We start from the raw sequence: 21621 nt of genomic DNA, 5'->3' as shown, positions 1-21621 counted from the left end.
ACGACTTTCACCATTCTAAACACAACAATTTGTTTTTGACCATAAGTTCAAAGGCAAAGGTGCTAGGCCCAAGTGAAGCTTTGCTTTAGGTACCCTCACCACTATTTACTAAAAAGCAAAAATAAAAATGGACTTAAACACTTAAGAAGGTTGTCACATCATCCATCATTGGGATGAGCCACCTGGTTCACACAAACTCCACCTTTGGCAATAACCGTGGCATTAATAAAACCAAAAACTTATTTCAAACTTTCAAAACAACAAGCTACAAACATAAATAAGAAGCTAAGAAAGAAACATTGCAAAAAATAAAATGAATATATACAAGAAGGGATTTAATCGAATATACAATAGATGGGATGAATATGTACAATGTAACATAATTTTATATACATACCCAAAGTAAAATAAAAGTACGAGGAATGTAATGAAATGTTAAAATTATATACAAACCAAAGATGAAAAATAAAGAAAGCATAAAAACTTTCAAATATATACAATAATCCAAATCCATATAAGTAGGGTCTATCCCCTCAAATGAAAGCTGGCATTGTCCCCAATGCCAACCAAACCAAATAAGCACAAAAAATAAAAGGGAAAATGATATAGAGACTCACTATGTACCGTCTATCTGCATAGGATCCTGAGTGGTCCCTGGGTCCTCAATATGCTTGGGAACCTCAGACTGGTTCCCTATGGCCTGCTGCTCTGCTGCTGGGACCTGGGCCTGGACCCGGACAAGCTCCTGAGGTGCATCCTATGGCTGACTGGAGGAGGTCTCCAGTGGGTCCGCCAACTGGATGACTGCATTGTCTGCTCGGGGAATCATCCTCTTCCTCTTGGGAGGCCTCTAGGACTGCTCAGGCTGGGGAGAGCTGCTGGTACCGGGTCCTGTAGCAATAAGTTCAAAGGTAGATGATCTGCGTTCCTCCTGTCAACCTCAGCCCTCAGCTCCTTTACAGACTCCTTGGAAGCCCGCATCTTCCTCAACTTCTTGTGCTCCTTAGCAAGCTCCTTGAGGGCATTGCTGTGTGAATCAACAACATTCATGAGCACTTTCTGGTTTTCAAGGATTTTCTTCTGGTTGGCTAGAATCTCCTTGAGGGCTTCGTCAATAGACTGTGAGACCTACGGAGGCTGAGATGCCGACTGAGCTTCCACTGTAGTAGTGAGGATAGACAACTTAGATGAAGCTGTATGCATCTAGTTGTTGATGCCGAGAAGACCTTGGCTCATTCAGTGTGCAGTGATTGGGTAGGATCGGGAAGAGGGTATATCGGGATCTGCTGAAGTGGATGGACCAGGAGGAATGTCTGCGGAGGTGGAGGCAGGCTAAGTAGGAGCCACTACCACAACTGGCTCTTCAGACTGGCCAGTTGGAGCAGTAGCTGTTCCCTTGAAGTTCTTACTCTTTGGGTAGTCATCACCTTGCATACTGTACCATGAAAACAGGGCCTTCGCTTTTATCTTTATATCAAATGGCCCTTTACAACTTTGAGGCCCCTGAAGTACATGGTTAAGAAGCTGGGGAAGGGGTAGTTCTGTCACCCTCACTAACTACCTACGTAATTACCTGAGACATTACCTTCCCGACATTAATCAGGTACCCCACCATGATCGATGCCACCAAAACTCCCCGGTAAGGAGGGAGGGAGTTGTCATGTGTAGTGCAGTCCAATATGCTGCATACAAATGTTTCCCACCCCTTGTTCTGGAAGTTCAAACTTCTTCTCAAAATCTTTACGCCCCCATTCAACCAATTGGGGGTGGTACCTGGGATTGCTAGATACTGTGCCAACCAGGGACGAACCTCCTCACCTAATTCCATCTTCACCAAATACAACGACCCATCCTCCTCATCAAAGCCCAAGTAGTCATTATGGTTTTCCCATCGAACAACACTTTCAAATTGCGCACCTTGGTTACTTTGGTGCCCTTCTTGATGTGGTCAACATTGGTGTAGAATTCCTTGACCAGGTGCTCGTTTGCATCCTCACAGTTGTTTAATAAATACTCCCAGCCCACTCTCTCTCTAAACTGCCTTCTCACATTGGAGTTGTGAGGCAAAATGTCTCTATCTACAAAACTTCTCTCCGGAATTAATTTCCTCACATGCCACCATTCTCTGAATTTATGGTAGGCCACCTCACTCACAAAGCGGTCTTGCCGCACCTCCGGGTTTCTAGTTTGTTCTACCCCGCCAACCTGGGGCTCACCCCCTTCTCCTACTACAACTTATTCTCCTACTACACCCTCTCCGGATAATGAAGCTGTGGGAGAGGTGGAGTATTCATCCCCACTGCCTTCAACTGAGCCTTTAGACGACCCAGAAGATACATTTACTAGCGCTTGGGCAGCAGGGGAAGGTGTAAGAGTGTCTCTTAGTCTGTTTCTCTCCGACCAGTCCGTGATGTACTCTGTGATTGAGTCTGAAGATATATACCGGGAGGGCTCGTATTCACTCCTAGATTGGTCAATGGCCCTATCAGCAACTTTAATCATCTTCCTCATATTTGTAATGTTTTGCCGGGCTTGAAGAGTCAGTCTTATCATTTTCTGTTTCACTCCCTGGGAGGATTCTCCTCTGCCTCGTTGTTTAGAACCCTTGCCTCTTTGTTTCACCATTGTTTGCAAACAATATCCATTGTGCTTGTTAGTATAAGTAAAACAATTAAGATTAGAGTTGCAGAAAAGAAAAAGTTGTAGATAGTTGCAGAGGTGACACAGTGCGGACCGCACAAAATGGAGTGAGGCCGCATAGAGGCCAATGCGGACCGCACAAAATGGCAATGCGGTCCGCGCAGAGGTGGGGTTCAGACTACCCACTCTCTATATCCAGGCAATACAGACTGCACAAAATGTCGTGCGGCAGCACAGGGACTAACGCGGAACGCACAAAATGTAGTGCGGCCGCAATCCCCAAAGATCAGATTACAGGCACTCATTAATGCGCTCCGCACAAAATGACATTGTGCGGACCGCAATAAGGCACCGCGGACAATACAGAATCGACTGCGGTCCGCACTGAGTTCCCAGAAGCAACACTAACTTAGGGTTCAATGTATTTTGATTTTAAGTCCAATTTTACACCTAAGAAAGGTTCCTATGTGTTTTCCTGGTGTTTCTAACTACCTAATTCTACTTTAATCAAGAAATTAACTAACCTAATTTTACCAAATCAAAAGAAGTACGGGATGAATAGAGGGGAAGTAAGAAAAACAAAAATTATGAGAAATTAACAAAATCAAACAATTAAAAAGAATTTAATGGTGCCAGATGTGAGATGAACTGAAGGTAAACGAGTCCAAGCAGTTAGTTACAAGCAAAAGGAAAGATGAACAGTGCTTTTATGAGTTCTGAGAGCAAAGGGCCGAAAAGTGTAAAAGGAGGACCTCAGGCCCTATTTATAGAAAATGGACCTGGGACCTAGCGTACCAACCCAATGCGGACCGCACAAAATGTACTGCGGTCCGCACCACATAACATTTTTTCAAGTTTGAGAAGGCAACACACTATGGTCCGCACAAAATGTCGTGCGGCCGTAGTGGTCCACTGCGGACCGCACAAAATGTAATGCGGCCGCGATGGCAAACTTCAGAGAGCTGGACTTTTCGTCCTTCACCAGTGCGGTCCACACTAAATGTAATGCGTCCGCATTGAAAACTTCAGAGACCTGAACACTTTTTCCACTATGTCCTACACTGCATCAACACAATCCTGTAGCATCTCACAACCAGTTAGTCCGAAAATAAATCCTATACTACAATGAAAATCAAATAAAAACAAGAAGAAAAACACATGGGTTTCCTCCCAAGAAGCGCTTGATTTAACGTCATGGCATGATGCAGGTTACCATCAAATCATTTGAGATGAAGAAGTGCCACCACGTGGCTGTCATCAACTTTTCCCAAGTAGTGCTTGACCCTATGCCCATTCACTCTGAAAACTTCCCCATTTTTGTTCATTAAATCAAGTGCACCAAACGGGGTCACACACACGACTTCAAAAGGTCCACTCCATTTTAACTTAAGGTTTCCCGGAAACAGACGTAACTGAGAGTTGAACAAGAGAACCAAATCACTTACTTTGAACTCCTTGCTACGAGAATATTTATTATGAAGGTACTTCATCTTGTCCTTGTACAAGGACAAACTGGAGTAGGCATGGAATCTTAATTCATCAAATTCATTGAGCTGCTCCACACGAAGATTGGCTACAACATCCCATTCAAGATTTAGCTTCCTCAAAGCCCACATGGCCTTGTGCTGCAACTCGACCGGTAGATGGAAAGCTTTCTCAAACACCAACCTATACGATGACATACCAATCGGAGTCTTGTAAGCAGTCCTATAAGCCCATAGAGCATCATCCAACTTCTTTGACCAGTCGGTCCTATTTGCATTGACCGTCTTTGACAATATGTTTTTGATTTCCCTGTTGAAGACTTCAACTTGACCACTTTCTTGAGGATGATATGGAGTAGAAACTTTGTGATTTACACCATACTTTGCAAGAGTCGAAAGCTCTATTGCAAAAATGAGACCCCCCATCACTTATGCTTGCACGAGGAGTACCAAACCTTATAAAAATGCTCTTTTTGAGAAATGAACAACACTCCGGGCCTCACTGTTGGGCAAAGCCACGGTTTAAACCCACTTTGAAACATAATTCACCGCCAAAAGAATGTATGTGTTCCCATACGAGCTAAGAAACGGGCCCATAAAATCAATGCCCCATTCATAAAAAATATCAACCTCAAGAATGGTATTGATAGGCATCTCATCTTTTTTCGAAATTCCACCCGATCTTTGGCATTCATCGCATCTCTTCACAAAATCACCCGCATCTTTGAACAAAGTTGTCCAATAAAACCCACAACTATGAACTTTGTAAGCCATCCTCGCCTCGCTATGATGGTCACCATAGGGAGATGAATGACAAGTCTCCAATATACTCAATTGTTCTTCCTACGGGACACACCTTCTGATCACACCATCTGTGCAAATCTTGAACAAGTACGGCTCATACCAATAGAAATCCAAACTATCCCGCTTGAGCTTCTTTCTTTGGTTAGAAGAGAGCTCACACGGGATTATACCAGTCATAAGGAAATTAGCAACATCGGCAAACCATAGCATATAATTCATCAACACCGAAAGGAGTTGTTCATCGAGAAATGAATCATTGATCTCTAGGCCGTCACGAGGCCTCCCCTCCTCCTCCAAGTAGGACAAGTGGTCCACCACTTGGTTCTCACTATCCTTCTAGTCCACAATCTCCAAATCAAACTCTTGAAGTAACAAGGCCTATCGCATCCGTCTAGCTTTGGAATCCTTCTTCGTCATCAAGTACCGGAGTGCGGCATGGTCGGTATGAATAATAACCTTAGCACCCATAAGATACGGTCAGAATTTTTCCATTGCGAACACAATAGCCGAAAGTTCTTTCTCGGTCACCGTGTAGTTCACTTGAGCATCATTCATTGTCTTGCTTGCATAGTACACTGGATGAAAAATTTTGTTATCTTTTTGACCCAAAATCGCCCAACCGCAACATCGCTCGCATAACACATGAGCTCAAAGGGCAAGCTCCAATTAGGTGCGGTAATGATAGGAGTGGTGGTCAACTTATGCTTGAGAAGTTCAAAGGCTTGCATACATTTTTCATCAAATACGAACTTAGCATCTTTTTTCAACAACTTGCACAAGGAATTCACTACCTTAAAAAAGTCTTTGATAAATCTCTGGTAGAAACCCGCATGCCCAAGAAAACTTCGGACTCCCTTGACAGATGTAGGGGGAGGGAGCTTGAAATCACATCAATTTTTTCTTTGTCTACCTAAATACCATGCTTTGAAATTTTATGCCCAATAACTATCCCCTCTTCCACCATAAAGTGACATTTCTCCCAATTGAGACCAAGATTGGTTTCTTCACAACGGGCCAAGACCCTATCAAGATTTTTCAAGCACTCATCAAATGAATCCCCCACAACACGAAAGTCGTCTATGAACACCTCCAAAATGTCTTCCACCATATCGGTGAAAATGGATATCATACACCGCTGAAATGTAGCCGGTGCATTACACAACCCAAAAGTCATCCTCGAAAAAGGCAAAGGTGCCACATGGACAAGTGAATGCGGTCTTCTCCTAATCTTCCAGAGCAATCAAGATTTATTTGTACCCATAATACCCATCCACAAAACAGTAGAAGGCACGCCCAGCAAGTCGATCTAACATCTGATCAAGAAAAGGCAAAGGAAAATGATCCTTGCGGGTCACTTTATTCAACTTGCGGTAGTCCATGCATACCCTCCAACCAGTGACGGTTCTTGTAGGAATCAACTCATTTTGTGAATTTGTAACCACGGTCATGCCACCCTTCTTCGATACACATTGCACCGGTGAAGTCCAAGAGCTATCAGAGATGGGGTACACAACCCCAAAATCCAACCATTTGATCACCTCCTTTTTCACCACTTCTTGCATTGACTCGTTCAACCTCCTTGATTCTCCAAGGAGGGCTTTTCATCATCTTCCAGAATAATATTGTGCATACAGAATGGGGGGTTTATCCCCCGAATATCAACTAAAGTCCATCCAATTGCCTTTTTCCGCTTTTAAAGCACCGCCAATGTGGCATCAACCTGCATGTTAGTAAGACAAGAGGAAAGAATAACTAGCAAAGTAGAATTTGGGCCTAAGAACTCATAACTGAGGTGTGGAGACAGTGGTTTCAACTCCAACACTGGAGGCTCCTCAATTGAAGGTTTTATTGGTGGATTCTTCCTATTTTCAAGGTCCAAAGATAATTTCCTAGGCTCATAAGAGCAAGAGCCCATTCCATGTAAAGCATTCACGGACTCCACTCGGCCCTCATCACCATTGACATTAAGATTCAGCAATACGGCCTCCAATGGATCCTCCACATTAATCATTGCACAGCTGTCATCAACTATCACTACTCTGACGAGGTCCACAAAAGAGCACACCTCGGTACTGTTGGGCTGCTTTATTGATTTGTAAACATGAAAGACCACTTTTTCATCATTCACTTGGAAGGTGAGTTCCCCTGCTTCCATATCAACTAAGGCCTTCCCCGTAGCAAGGAAAGGTCTCCCTAATATGATAGGAACTTCATAATCCACCTCAGAATCCAAGATCACAAAGTCAACTGGCAAGATAATTTTGTCCACCCAGACAAGTACATCATCAATAATACCAAATGGTCTCTTCATCGTTCTATCCGCCATTTGTAATCTCATGGAAGTAGGGGTGTGCATTAGATTTATCAATTCAATTTTGACCCTTATCGATAGTTACTTATCGATTATCGATTTGTACATATGCTTATCATTATCGTTTCAATAAGGTTTCAATTTTTTCGATTTCGGTTTATCGATTGTTGGGGCTTATCGATTCGGTTATCGATTACACCAATAAGAAAATTTGCGGAATTCCACGGAAAGTATATCGCTATAAACACGCCTAACTAATATGGACAAAAAAAAGCTAAAATAAGACGAACACTGTTTATAACATAAAAATTGTGTCAACAAGCACATGCAACGAAACTAAAGTAAGGGATCAAATGTATGCCACCAACACTCCAACCGTATATAAAAAAAACATCATCACGGCTAATTCTATTTTCCATTAATTTGAACTTCATTCCCTTGAGCTTTAAATATGATCATTCCTTAAATGTGGTAGATGAAAAAATAGGGTTAGAGACTTAGGGTAAAGGAAAGGGTATTATAGAATAAGGTTAAAAAAATAGTATATCTTACCGGTTTATCGATAAACCGATAATCGAAGAGGACAAAATCGAAATCAAAATCGATAACTCGATAAGGAAAATTTCAAAATCGAAATTGAAATCGATAAAATGATAAACTAATAATAAATAATTGATTCTATTTATCGATAAACCGATTCGAATACACACCCCTACATGGAAGTCGGCCTAGGTTTCCCGATACCCAAGGTTTTGAAAACTGAGTAAGGCATCAAATTGATACTAGCCCCAAATCACATAGAGGATTAGCAAAATCTGCACTCCTAATGGTGCAAGGAATGGTGAAGGCACCGAGATCTTCAAGCTTCAGGTCCATTGAATGCACTATAGCACTAACCTGGTGAGTCATCTTTATAGTTTCACAATTCATAGAACGCTTCTTTGTAACCAAGTCCTTCATGAATTTAGCATAGCCCGACATCTATTCAAGAGCCTCCACCAAAGGCACATTAATGGATAAGCTCTTCATCATGTCAATGAACTTTTTAAACTGATTCTTATTTTTCTGCTTTGCGAGCCTTTGAGGATAAGGTGGAGGTGGACTTGGCAAGGGAGCCTTGGCTTTAGGCACAACCGGCTCCGACATGTCTATTATGTGTTCCCTAGACGGGTTCGCATCATTTTGAGTTTCCACCTCGACATCTTGAATATCAATCCTCACTTCTTCATTCACATTTTCATCAATCACATTTTCAACCACCAAAGGAACTTCATCTTCTTGCAACTCAACATCATCACTCAAAATTGTCTTTTGTTTGGAGGCATTCACATCACCGCCTCTCTCACTTCTTGTTGTTACCGCCATAACATGATTGTTCCCACCCTTCGGGTTCACTACCGTATCACTTGGTAGAGCACCCTTAGGGCGTGTATTTAAAGATTGAGAGATTTGGCGTAACTGAACCTCCAAATTTCTGATTGAGGTATTGTGGGAAGCCAACTGTGCATCAGAATCCGCATTCTTCATCATCATCTGTTCGAACATCATTTCAATTCTACCCATATCATTGCTAGAATAACTAAGACCTTGAGATGGAAATGGGGGTGGATTGTTCGGTTGTTGGTACATTGGGGGCCTTTGAAAGCCTTGCCCCCGGTTCCTTGGTTTCTATTGTTCCATCCACTTTGGTTATTATTACCACCCCAATTGTTGTTATTACCATTCCAATTTTCTTGGTTGTTTTGATTGTTGTTCTAATTGCCCCAGTTGTTGTTTTGGTTGTTGTTCCCCCAATTACCATTGCCTTGTTGTTGATTGCTCCAATTGTCCTGGGGTCGCCATTGTTGTTGACTAGAAGAGTTTCCCCTTTGGCCTTGATAATTATTCACATATTGTACCTCTTCGTTTTGTTCATGATAACCATCACTTTGAAATCCACCACAGTCATTATCAAATTGCTAAGAATTCCCTTGGTTTTGTTTCCCTCTTTGTCTTCTTTTGTTGACAAGCATGTTAACACCCTCCATGACATGCACTTGGCGAGGATTTTGAACTTGTTGTAACTGTGCCTTTGCTAGTTGGTTCATTTTAGTTGTCAACTCAACTATAGCCTTCCCATGATCATGTAATTCCTTGTGCAAATGAATAACTGTGGGGTTACCTTGGGGCACATTGGCTCTACTTTGCCAAGCGGAAGAAGTGTCAGCCATCTTGTCAAGAATTTCATAAGCCTCATCATAAGATAGCTTCATGAAGTTGCCTCCAGCAAGTTGGTTCACTATGCACTGGTTTGTGGTGTTAATACCCCGGTAGAAAGTCTGTTGGATCATCACCTCGGTCATATCATTGTTGGGGCAGTCCTTCACCATTGTTCTATAACGCTCCCAAATCTCATGCAAAGGTTCCGTGGGCTTTTCTTGAACGCCAAGATCTCATCTCTCAATGTAGCCATATGCCCCGGTGAGAAAATTTTTCCAATGAACTTATCCGCCAACTCATCCCAAGTAGTGATGGAATGGTTGGGAAGTCACTCAAGCCAATCAAGTGCTTTCCCTCAAAGTGAATGGGAAGAGTCTCAACCGGAGAGCATCCTCGGACGCGTTAGTTTGCTTACTCCCTCAACATGTATCCACGAACCCCTTAAGATGTTTGTAAGCATTTTGATTTGCAGCGCCCGTGAAATACCCACACTGCTCTAGTAAGGCCAACACCACATTGGTTATTTGAAAAATGCCCGCCCGGATTCGGGGTGGGACAATAGCACTTACATAGCCTTGGTTTGGAAACACTCTAGGATCCACTCTTGGAGGTGGCGGTGGTGGGTCTAGAATATTGTCATTTGCATTAGCATTGGCTTGGCGGCCTCTAAGTTGTCCTTGAGGTACAAGAGGCACCTCATCATCTCCGACGTCATCTACCTCCTCCCCCGCAATCACATTTCCAAGAGGGTCATTAGCGTTGTTTTCTGCCATTTGGTACCTAAAGTTGTGACACACACAAATTAGTAACAAAGAAGGAAAGAAGAACAATACACAAAACTAGTTAGATAGATAGCAAAAACCATTAGCTTCCCGACAACGGCTCCAAAAAGTTAATCGAGGCCAACCCTGCACTACTATTGAGTAGCGATAGAGGGTCGAAGCAGCTTTTACCCGATTAAGGTCGGGATCGATTTCCACAGGGAGCTAGAAGTTGGAGTCGTGTGTTTATCTAATCGAGAGTTGTATATGTATTCCAAATTGCACTTCTAAACATTTTTGGGTTTTGATTTACTTCTAATTATATAAACTACAATGTGCAATTAAACTAGAATAAGCTAAGAGTAAACTATTGCAAGATGTTCAAATGGTTAAAAGACACTAGGGTAGTGACTTTCGCCTAGGTGGTCAATTTCACGGGTACTTGAGTCTAAAGCATTATTGACACATTTGTGGAGTATGATATAACCGTTGCCCATTCTATCCACTCTACACCTCTCGGTGATTCGAGTGATTTTTGCCCGAATTGACTTTCTCAAGACCAATTGGGTATGCAAATTTGCACAAGCAATCAAGGTTCAAGTGACGTATTGCTATCTCTAGGTTTAACCCTTTAATTGGGGCTATCAATCTCTTGAATATGCCCCAATTCCTTGTTGGACCAATTTCGGAGACTTAGGCTCTCTTTCTCAAGAAGAGCCAAAGTCAACTAAGCACAAATTAGTGTTTGCAACTACCAATTAAACAATTAAACATGAAATTGACCTAAATATCAAGCACCCATAGTCAATCTAGCAATAAAACACAAGACCCATAAATTACTCACACTAGGGTTGAGCCACAACCCTAGCTTATGGGTCTAGCTACTCATAATTGAAGAAGAAACCAAAGAAATAGATGAAGAAAAACTCATATTAATTAATTACTAAGACAAACTAGAAGATTCAATGTTGAAATGAAGCTAAAATTGCTCAAAATAGCTAAAACTATCGAAGTCACGAGTGCAGCTCAGTACAAAATCTATCTGATGACCTAAAATGGTAAAAAACAGCTATTTATACTAAGCTGAAAAATCTGGACAAAAATACCCCAGCGGGGTTAGTGCGGACCGCACGTGCGGCCGTACTAGGGCTTTGAACTTGAAAATCCAACTCTGTTAACTCGGGCAATGCGGTCCGCACAGAATCGAGTGCGGCCACCGTGGCGTCTGGCTTCAATCTCCAAACTGGCACTTCTCTAATCCTTGGTTCTGCGGACCGCACTAAATCGAGTGCGGCCGCAGTGACTCCTATGTGGACCGAATTAAATATCATGCGGCCGCATTTCCTGTTGGCCTAGAAATTAACCTCTCTAAACCTCACTTGTGCTGACTGCACAGAATGGTGTGCGACCGTATTGGGCCTGGTTTGCCTGAGCTTTGTCTTGTCTTGGTACTTGTGCAAGTTTCACTCCTTTTTGAGCTGATCTTTGACATCTTGTCACTTTGTTGATCAAACCTGCAATCAAGCACAACTTGTGAGCCTTTTGGGACTATTTTGTACAAATTTCTAATCAAAACATAAGTAAGAAGGAGTATAAAATGTATCAAAATCCCTAGTTATCAGTGCCCGGGATAGCCAGATATGATGCCAACCACGGGCGGGCTGCCTCATCAAGTGCCACCTTCTCCAAGTACAATGTTTCATCTTCCTCATTAAAGCCTAGGTATTCATTTGTTGTCTTCCCATCAAACTTCACTTTCAAGTTCCGCACTTTAGTCACTTTGGTATCCTTCTTGATGTGGGAGGCATTGGGTAGAACTCCTTGACTAAGTGCTCATTTGCATCTGACACCCTGCTAGTGAAGTAATCCTACCCTACTCCTTCATTGAATTGCTATTTCACGTTGGGGTTGTCGGCAGGAGATTCCTCTCTATGAACTGGAACTCATGAATAAGCGACCTTAGAGGCCACCACTCACGGAACTTGTGATAAGCCAGCTCACTAACGAACAGATTTTTCCACACCTCAGGGTTTCTAGTTCTTTCCACACCCCCAGGTTGGGGCACACCCCCTTATTCTTCATCAGGTACCCCAATATCTACATCCTGTCCAGGTGATGAAGTTGTAGGTAAGGTTGAAGCTGAACCATCACTGCTCTCTACTGAGCCCTCAGACGACTTAGAAGAAATATGAACTGAAGCATGAGCAGTAGGAGAGTCTGGAGGTATAGGTACATCTCCCAACCTGTGTCTCTCCGAGAAGTCGGGTACATATTCTGGCACTGAATTGGACCCTGATGCCTGTCAGGAGGGCACATACTCACTTCCCTCAGAATGGGAAGCAACTCTATTTGCAACTTTTATGCTCTTTCTCATCTCCCCAATTAATTTCCGAACTGCTGAGGTCAATTTAATCATGCCTCGTCCCATACCGCGGGAGGGATCTGCTCTACCCTTTTGTTTGTCACCGTCTCTTCTAGATTTAACCATTGTCTACAAGTACAATCAGCTAAAATTAGTTAGTGCAAATACTATAAGAAGTTGTGTAGAATATCAGTTGACAGTGAAAGAACAAAGCAGCAGACCGCGGATCGCAGAAAATGCATCGCGACCGCGAAGGCTGCACCGCGGACCGCAGAAAATCCACCACGACTGCGGAGGTGTGGGACTTAGACTACTCACTCTCTGATTCAATAGCACCGTGGACCATAAAAAAATGAGCGCGGTCGCAATAAGTGCATCGTGGATCGCAAAAATCAACTGCGGCTGCGGACCCATGTTTAGACCTCTCTGAACTTTAGCACTGCTGAATGCGAAAAAAGAATCGTGGCCGCAGAGAGTTACCGTGGTCAGCAGAAAATGCCACCGGGAACTACGGTTATCAGGACTTTAAAATCTCATAAAACACACATGACCACGGACCGCGGAAAATCAACTGCGGTTGTAGTAGTCTAATTAGGGCTCAACACCTAGGGTTTTTAATTTTTCAAGCATTTTAGCATGAACAACCCATTATCAATCTCACTAGGTAGTTAATAATCATTTCTAACTAATTTAAACTTAATTTTAAGTAACACTATAGAACCCTAAGTCTAAATTAAAAGAAAAAGGAAGAAGAAGAAGTAAGAATTATCAATTTAAAAGAAAACAAGAACAAAAATAAAGACTATGGATTGATTGGATTTACGTGATGTGAAATGTGAGACAACTGAAGTTCAGTTCTTGTGTTTGTGCAAGCTAGGGCGTGAGTGAACAGTAGTCTATGTTGTTTGAGAATGCAATGACCGAAAAGTGTAAAAGGGGGCCCTGAGGTTCTATTTATAGATAGGCCCTGGGACCCACATAGTCTTACCTACCGCGGCCGCGGTAAATCACGACAGACCACTGTTGTGATGTTTAGAAGAGCTATTGTTTTGAGACCATCACGGACCGCAAAATATGCTCCACGATAGCGGTAAGCTACCGCTGACCGCGAAAAATGTACTACGACTGTGGTTGAAACTTCAGAGAATCTCCATTTTGGACCTTTTAGGACCACTGACCGCGATCAATTTCCGCCTCTGCGGTAAGGCCATCGCGACCTCGAAAAATGGAGGGCGGCAGTGGTCCAAACTTCAAAGAGTGCCAATTTTTTCCATATTAGTCCTGCATTGTATTCAACATCCCTATACACATCTCAAAACTCGCTAGTACAAAAATAAATCCTACACTAAAAAGAAAATCAAAGAAAAAAAAGAAAAAAAACACATGGGTTGCCTCCTAGGAAGCGCCTGATTTAGCGTCGCGGCACGATGCAGGTTACCATCAATCACATGAGATGGATCATTTCCACCACGTGGCTATCATCAAACCTTCCAAGATAGTGCTTGGCTATATGCCCATTAACTCTGAAGATCGCACCATTTTTTATTTTCAAATCAAGAGCACCAAATGGAGTCACAATCACCACCTCAAAAGGTCCACTACATTTTAATTTAAGCTTTCTTGGAAACAGTCGTAACCGAGAATTGAACAAGAGAACCAAATCACCCACATTGAACTCCATGCCGTGAGTATACTTGTCATGAAGGTACTTCATCTTGTCCTTATACAAGGACGAACTGGAGCAGTCATAAAACCGAAACTCATCAAGCACATTAAGCTGCTCCACCCGAAGATTTGCTGCCACAACCCATTCAAGATTTAACTTCCTCAAAGCCCACATGGCTTTGTGCTCTAACTCAACCGGTAGATGGCAAGCTTTCCCAAAATACCAATCGGTACGGAGACATACCAATCAGAGTCTTGTAAGTAGTTCTATATGCCAACAGAGCATCATACAATTTCTTTGAACAATCGGTCCTATTTGCATTGACCATCTTTGACAATATGCTCTTGATCTCCCTGTTGGAGACCTCAACTTGCCCACTAGCTTGAGGATGGTAAGGGGTAAAAAGCTTGTGATTAACACCATACTTTGCAAGCAAAGTGTCGAATGCCTTATTGCAAAAATGAGACCCTCCAGCACTAATGATTGCTCTAGGAGTGCCAAACCATGTAAAGATACTATTCTTGAGAAAAGCCACAACACTCCGAGCCTCATTGTTGGGTAAAGCCACGACCTCAACCCACTTTGAATCATAATCAACGGCTACCAGAATGTACGTGTTTCCACAAGAACTTACAAACGGACCCATGAAATCAATTCCCCATATATCAAATATGTCAACCTCAAGAATGGTGGTGAGAGTCATCTCATCCTTCTTTGAAATTCCTCCTGCTCTTTGACACTCATCACACTTCTTCACAAGTTCACTTGCATCCTTATAAAATGTAGGCCAATAAAAGCCACAACAAAGCACCTTTGAAGCTGTCCTCGCCCCACCACGATGACCACCGTAGGGAGAGGAATGACAAGCATCCAGAATACTTAATTGCTCCTCCTCCGAAACACATCTCCGGATCAGACCATCATTACAGATTTTGAACAAGTACGGCTCATCCCAGTAGTAGTCCAAGCTATCCTATTTAAGCTTTTTCCTTTGGTTATAATAGAGCTCACACGGAACAAAATCGGTCACAAGGAAATTGGCAACATCCACAAACCAAGGCATGCTATACACAAACACATAAAGGAGTTGCTTATCAGGGAATGAATCATTAATTTTGAGGCCATCATGGGGCCTCCCCTCCTCCTCCAAACGGGACAAGTCGCCACTTGGTTTCACACCCTTTTCGGTTCACAATCTCAAGATCAAACTCTTGAAGCAATAAGACCCATCTCATCAACCGAGCCTTGGAATCCTTCTTCGTCATCAAGAAGCGGACTGCGGCATGGTCAGTATGAACTATCACCTTGGCACCCATTAGATAAGGCCTAAACTTCTCCATTGCGAACACAATTGCCAACAACTCCTTTTCCATCACCGTGTAATTCACTTAGCATCATTCATTGTTATTCTTGCATAATACACTGGGCGAAACATCTTATTCACTCTTTGACCCAAGATCGCTCCTATCGCAACATTGCTTGCGTCACACATGAGCTTAAAAGGTAATCTCTAATTGGGTGCGGTAATAGTGGGAGTGGTTGTAAATTTGTACTTTAGGAGTTCAAAATATTTCATACATTCTTCACTGAAAACGAACTTGGCATCCTTTTCCAATATCTTGCACAAAGGATTCACTACCTTAGAAAAATCTTTGATGAATCTTCGGTGGAATCCCGCATGCCCAAGAAAACTCCTAACTCCCTTTACTGAAGTAGGAGGAGGAAGCTTTGAGATCAATTGAATTTTAGCCTTGTCCACCTCTATACCATGCTTCAAGATCTTATGGCTGAGGACAATGCCCTCCTCGACCATAAAGTGGCATTTTTCCCAGTTAAGCACAAGATTGGTCTCTTTACACCGGGCCAACATCTTGTCAAGATTCCTCAAACATTCATCAAAGGAGTCACCCGTAACACTGAAGTCGTCCATGAACACTTCCAAAATGTCCTCCACCATGTCGGTAAATATGGCGATCATACACTGCTGGAATATAGCCGGTGTATTACGCAATCCAAATGGCATCCTAAAAAAGGAAAAGGTGCCATACAGACATGTGAAGGTAGTTTTCTCCTGATCTTCTAGAGCAATCAAAATCTGATTGTACCCAGAGTACCCATCCAAGAAATAGTAGAAGGCACGCCCAGCAAGTTTATATAGCATCTGGTCAAGAAAGGGCAATGGAAAGTGATCCTTGTGGGTCACTTTATTTAGCTTGCAGTAGTCCATGCACACCCTCCATCCGGTGACAGTCCTGGTGGGAATCAACTCATTTTGCGCATTGGTAACCAAAGTCATACCACCCTTATTCGACACACATTGCACCGGCGAAGTCCAAGTACTATCTGAGATGGGGGTACATAACCCCTACATCCAATCACTTGATCACCTCCTTTTTGACAACCTCTTGCATAGCCTAATTCAACCTCCTTTGATGTTTTACGGAGGGCTTGGCATCATCTTCAATAATAATATTGTGCATGCAAAAGGCGGGCTTATCCCCCGGATATCAGCTAGAGACCATCCAATTACCTTCTTCCGATTTTGGAGCGCCGCCAATGTGGCATCTACCTGCATGTTAGTAAGACAAGAGGAAAGAATAACTGTCAAAGTTGAACTAGGGACTAAGAATTCATACCAGAGGTGTGGAGGCAAAGGCTTCAACTCCAACATGGGAGGTTCCTCGATTGAGGGCTTTATTGGTGGAGTTTTTCTATTCTCAAGATCCAAAAAGTGCTTTCGAGGCTCATAAGAGTAAGGGCCCATTCCATGCAAGGCATTGACACACTCCACTCAGCTTTCATTCTCATTGACATCATGGTTCAACAATACCGCTTCTAGAGGGTCCTCCACATTGATCATTGCACTAGTATCATCAACTCTCACTTCCGTGGCAAGATCCACAAAAGAGCACACTTCAGTACTATTGGGCTGCTTTATTGATTTGTACACATGAAAGACCACTTTTTCATCACCCACCCGGAATGTGAGCTACCATACTTCCACATCAACTAAGGCCTTCCCAGTTGCAAGAAAATGTCTTCCCAATATGATCGAAACCTCATAATCAACCTCGAAGTCCAAGATCACAAAGTCAGCAGGCAAAATGAACTTGTCCACCCGAACAAGAACATCATCGATAATACCAAGCTGCCTCTTCATAGTTCTATCCGCTATTTGCAACCTCATAGAAGTAGCCCTCGGTTGACCTATACCCAAAGTTTTGAACATGGAGTAAGGCATCAAATTGATACTTACACCCATATCGCACAATGCCTTAGCAAAATCGGCACTCCCAATAGTTCACAGAATGGTGAAAGCGCCGGGATCTTCAAGCTTTGGAGCCACCGAGTGCACAAATTCAATTACTTGGTGAGTCATTTTGATGGTCTCACAACCCATGGATCTCTTTTTAGTCACCAAGTCTTTCATGAACTTGGCGTAACCTGCATTTGCTCAAGAGCTTCCACCAAAGGAACATTGATTGATAAGATCTTCATCATAATAAACTTTCTAAATTGGTTCTCATTCTTTTGCTTCGGAATCATTTGAGGGTAAGTTGGAGGAGGCCTTGGAAGGGAGCCTTCGCCTTGGGCACTACCATTTCCGGTATGTATTTTATGTGTTCCCTAGATGGGTTCACGTCATCTTTGATCTCCACCTCATCATCATGAACATAAATCCTCACTTCTGCATTCACATTCCCTTTTCTCACTTGCTCATCAACTAAAGCAATATCATCATCTTGCACTTGAATCTTATCACTCACAATTTCCTTTTGCTTGGAGGTATTTACATAACAACTTCGACCGCTTCTAGTAATCAACGCCATTGCATGCCCAGTGTTGTTCACACCTTTCAGGTTTACTACCATATCACTAGGTAGAGCCCCCTTAGGGAGAGTATTCAAAGTCTGTGAAATCTGGTCATGTTGAACCTCCAAATTCCGGATTGAAGTATTAGGGGATGCCAACTGGGCATCAGAGTCGGCGTTCTTCTTCATTATTTGTTCGAACATCATCTCAATCCTTCCCATCTCATTGTTTGATGAGCTAGGACCTTGGGATGGAAATGGAGGTGGGTTGTTTGGTTGTTGATACATCGGAGGCCTTTGAAAACCTTGCCTCTGATTCCATTGATTGCCATTGTTCCAACCCCCTTGGCTGTTGTTTCCTCCCCAATTGTTGTTATTGCCACTCTAGTTGCCCTGATTGTATTGATTGCCCCAATTTTGATTGTTGTTCCCCCAGTTGTTATTGCCTTATTGGTTTTGATTTCCCCAATTTCCTTGGGATCTCATTGTTGTTGTTGGTTAGGGGCATTTCCCCTTTGTCCTTAGTAATTATTCACGTACTGCACTTCTTCATTTTGCTCATCATAGCCCTCATCTAAATGGAAACCACCACTACCTTGGTCATATTGATCCGGAATACCTTGACCTATAGGTGTTAAACGGGCCGGGTTGACCCGGTTCCGAACCGACCCAAACCGATTAAACCCGGAACCGACCCGGACCGGTTAAAGGGGGATGGGCTGGGCTAGGTAGGAGGGGTAGAGGGGGTTGGTCCGTTTAGAATTTTAAAAGGGGTAACTCGACCAGTTGAACCCGGTCCAATGAATAGTTACCCTTACCGGGTTAACCAATCCTGACCGGCCCGGTACAACGACTAGAATTTTAGTTTTTTTAATTTTTGAAATAGGTGGGCCCCACTGACCGTTGGCAACGGTCAGACCTTGAATTGGTCCGTTGGCCAACGGAAAAATTGCACAAATAGCCTTTTTTAAATTTTTAATCATTTTTCAATTTACAAAACTAACCTTCTCTAAAACTATAAATACCCTCCCCCCTCTTCTTCATTTCTTCACTCAGTACTCATTTCTCAATCTCAATTTCTCTCATTCTCTCATTCTCCAATTTGCAAGACTTCAAGTCTTCAATTCATCTTCTAATTTTATTTGGCTCTCTTTTCTTGAATTTAATTTATTGTGTTTTATCATTCGAAATTTGAAGTTTGAACAATTGAATTTCAAAATTGAAATACTTGCTTGACATTTGTTCGTGGTAACATCGGAATTGCGTAATCAAGTGCTCAATTTATTGTCAAATTCGGTGCACTCCCTCCAACTCTTTCTCTTATTTACTATTTTAATTGCATATTTAATTTTAGTTTATACATTAATTTTTACAATATGTTTAATGCTACTAAAAGAGCGTGTTAAAGTGTTACTTGTAGGGGAAATAAAAAAAGAGGTAGTCCTTCAGCATCTGGTAGTAATAGTAATAACCCATTATCATTTTCACATGTTCCGAAACATCGCCTAATGATAATATAGATATAGATTATGAACAATTACAAGAAGATTTTGGAATAGAAGATAATGAAATAGGAATGGAAGATGAGATACCAGCTACACCTACTAGTGCTGGAGCTGGTAGTGTTGGAGTTGCTACAAGGAGTGGTGGTCGTGCCACTAGTAGTAGACCATCTGTGACTCCGACTACTAATCGTAGAAAAAGAAGTAAGGTTTGGAATTTTTTTGAAATAATAGAAGGTACTGATAAAGTTGAATGTAAAATTTGTAAATGTGATTTTAAACATTTGACTGGAGGAAATTTAGGGGAGACTGGGACGCTTAGTAGACATATGAGAACTGAGCATCCCATATAATGGGGTGCTGATGGTGATGGAAATCAAACAACTATTAACTCTACTACTGGAGGTCTAGTGAAATATGATAAAATGAAGGATCGTGAGGAGTTAGCAAAAATGATTGCTTTGGGTTGTCTACCTTTTTCTCTTTCTTCTTCATCATATCTTATTATGTATATTCAAAGGATTTACAATCCTTTATTTAAATATATCCCTAGAAGTACTTGTAGAGCTGATATCTTTAGACTTCATGGACAATATCAAACATACATACGTTATTTATTTAGCCACCTTCCTTGTAGAGATTAATGGAAATGATTATTTGACAATTACATGTCATTGGATAGATGATACTACTTGTATGCAAAAACGTATTATCGCTTTTAGATATGATGAAGACCAGAGTCATACTGTTGCGTTTATAAGTAGTACTATTTGTGAAGTTGTTGAATTTTATTATCTAAAGCAAAAAGTATTGTGTATGTCTTTTGATAATGCTTCTAACAATAATGCCGCAATTTCAATATTAAAACTGCATTTGCAACCACCTCTTGATGAAATTTTTCATGTTAGGTGTGCATGTCATGTTTATAATTTAATTGTTATAAGTGGCCTTAATTTATTTTCAACTAAGATTACGCATGTTAGAAGAGCATTTGGTGTTATTCAAGGAAATAATAGACAATCTAGAATAAAGGAATTTAAGAATAAGTATGTCCAGTATAACCTTAAACCCAGATTCATGCCAGACGAAATTGTTACTAGATGGAATTATACATATATATTTTTAAATTTTTTCTACAAATATAGATTCCCAATAACTGAAGTTGCTAATGCGCATTGTACTGATACAAACCGTATGTTAACAACTAGTACTTGGGAGGTCATTAGTGATGTTGTTAAATTTTTACATAAATTTTATACAGCTACGATTGAGTTTTCTGGAGCATATTACCCTACTGTTACCTTAGTTTTAGTACATATAACTGAAATTTCTTTTCTACTCTCTGAATTTAAGAAGAAAGAAAAACATAAGGACGTTGTTGAAAAAATGCAAGCAAAATTCAAAAAATATTTCTTTCCAATTCCTCCGATTTACTTAATTGGTGCAGTTTTAAATCCTTCTATTAAGATGTCTGATTGTCACCAATTAATGAATGCTTTATATACTTATATGGAGATTGGACCAACTGAAACCCCAGATTTATATGTCTCTATGAACAAGCTAAATGATTATTTACAACAATTATATAATTATTATGCAAATGTAATTGATGATGCTGCTCATGCTGTAGACAATGTTAATCCCAATATGCACTGTACCACTTCTGCTACTGTGGATGATGAAGAAGGCCTTGATAGTTTTAATATTTTTTCTACATTTTCTAACACACAAACCAGTAGCAGGAACATTGATGAACTTCAATTCTACTTGAAGAAGCAAAAAGAGCCTCGCATAAAGGAATTTTCACCGTTGGGATGGTGGCATGAGAATGGAAAGCAATTTCCTATTCTTTTCGCTATGGCTCGAGACATGCTGAATGTGCCAATTTCTAATGTTGCATCGGAGAGTGCATTTAGCCAAGAAAGACAACAACTTGGAGACACCCGTCACTCATTGGGAAGCAATGCTTTGGAAGTTTTAGTATGTTTCAGAGATTGGATTAGATAGGAACGAAGAAATCAAGGACGTGAAGATGTTGATAGCCCAGAAGACGAGGAACTTGGAGATATATTAACACATG

The sequence above is a fragment of the Nicotiana tabacum genome, chromosome 18 (assembly GCF_000715075.1).
Source record: "Nicotiana tabacum cultivar K326 chromosome 18, ASM71507v2, whole genome shotgun sequence".
Classification (NCBI taxonomy): Eukaryota; Viridiplantae; Streptophyta; class Magnoliopsida; order Solanales; family Solanaceae; genus Nicotiana; species Nicotiana tabacum.
This window is presented reverse-complemented; position numbering follows the sequence as displayed.